Raw genomic sequence first — 2241 nt, forward strand, 5'->3', positions numbered from 1 at the left:
CTTCACTATACTACAACCGATAATTTACTTGGAATATGCTCCTACCTAACCTCTATTATCTAGATGGCTCATGCATGCCCTGATGTTCTATGATCTTATACTTCACTGGCCCTCTCTCCCAATAATTTTCATTAAATCTTATGTCATCTACCTTCTAATCTTAATAACCATTATAAAATCCATATCCTATCAATCTTTGATTGATAGTTGATCCAACAAGAGAGCCCTCTCCAAGTCTAGGGGGGTTGGAGCTCAGCCTAAAAGAGGTTTATGGTTACCTATGGGATTCCTCTCCCCAGCCTGGAGGAATTTATGGGGTGTTAACAGGATATATTGTTCGAAATTTCTCGAAGAAGGTTGTCCAACCATGTTGTTTATAGGGTCATTAAGGAAACATGACCTTGAGAAAAAATCAATAAACTTCATATCTCATTTCATTTCATATGATGAGGGTATGCAAGATGTTTAGTTGTCGTACCGATTTCTTTGACTCATGAATGATATTGTTGTTGTCTTGGACATCCACTTTGAATTCTATGATACTTGATGTCATTAATGATAACACTCTGTGCAACAATATCCCCCTTTTCATTGATGGTAACACCACCAGACATTGAGGGTCATTGAAGGAAATGGACCAAACTCCCCTTAACATGTTACTGGGAACTTATCCTAATCGATCTACAAGATTATATCCTCAATACAATCTTTTTTTGTCTTTGCAATGTCTGCAATAACTTCCCCTTTGACATCATTGAAAAAGGGACATGGTTTCTTACAAATGCTTCCATTACTGTTTGTAGACATGATCCTTTTTATAAGTAGAGTGTCCCCCTGTGATTATGCTGTAAGTGTCTGCCAATGCTTCTCCAATTGTTCCATTTTTTTCTTGTGGACTTGATAGTATCCCCTTGGTACCATGCTTCCAACAACTGTAAGTTCCTTCTTACTTTTTTCCAATTGTTATAAATTTAGTATCCACCTGAGACCATGCTTCCTTCATTGGTGAGTTCCTGTCATGTCTACTTTTTCTATATGCACCTAAATTATTTTGTGGACCTAATGTTTCCTTCATACATCTATAATTTCCTTTCAGTGCTATCCAACTATGCCTAGAATTTCCTGTGGACCTATGGATTTGGTGAAGTCTCCCCCCGACATAGTGCTGAGGACTCCTCCCATCTGACTACAAAGATGCTTCCTTCTTTCTGTCTTTCCTCCAATCTACCTGCTTCAATGTATGTTATTATATCCTACTCCTTCTACTCAGAGGTTGTCAATGTTTGTATCAATGTCTTCCTTTTTCAATATTCTTGGCTAGATGAAATCAATGATGTATCCCTTCCTATTAAACATATCCTTTGATTTGTACATGTTTTCTATCATTCTCTCCCATTAAGCATGACAGTTAAAATCTTCTTAAATGATTAACACCTTGATCTCTTCTATCAATAATTTCTTCCCTAGTAGTAATCATCTTGCCTTAGTTCATTCTCTCCTTCATATGTGGAGTCCATCCTCTTCTTTTATTTCTATCTAGTATCATTGATAATTCCCTTGGCATGCTCATTATGGTTAATCTCCAAAATCATTTCATTCTTTACTATATATTCAAATTCTATTCTTTTCATGGATACCACCTTTGGAATCCTTCACGAAAGAGTACTTGTCATAAAAATATTCAAATATAGAACTTCTTAGGCATAAATTCAACTAGAGAAATCATAGGTTCTGCCTTAGGGCACATACCCTGGTCAACAACTCATATCAGGGCCTTGAATATTCAAGGAAGGTCCATTTTTTGGCTCAACTTGTTTCCTTCTACAAACCTTAGGGTGACTTTATCCTTGCCTTGTAGAACCCTTTCCTTCCCTGGTTTGCTTAGATAAGCTCATGTTGTGTTCTCCTGCAATGTGACCCAAGATTGTGGTGTCTAAAGCATATTGTATAATACTTGAATGAAGGAGTAATTGACATAGAATTTATATTAGTGAAGCCATATGGATGTAGTCTTCCTGCAAAATGGATTCTAGAGAACTGATAATCATGTTTGTCTTAGGCTTTGCAATCCCTAGCCTTATGCTTGAAATTTGTACACAAAAATCAATAAATAAGAAATTTACTTTGACACCTAAATGGTAAATATTCCCATGAAGATATTCTTCCTTGGAGGAGGATTAACCCTTTGATGATGCTTATTCTTCATTACATTGTCATCTTCTTCCTAATGGGACTTCTTGG

Source organism: Pinus tabuliformis, chromosome 2_1 (assembly GCF_031772625.1).
Source record: "Pinus tabuliformis cultivar Carrire ecotype Pingquan chromosome 2_1, CPIR1, whole genome shotgun sequence".
Lineage (NCBI taxonomy): Eukaryota > Viridiplantae > Streptophyta > Pinopsida > Pinales > Pinaceae > Pinus > Pinus tabuliformis.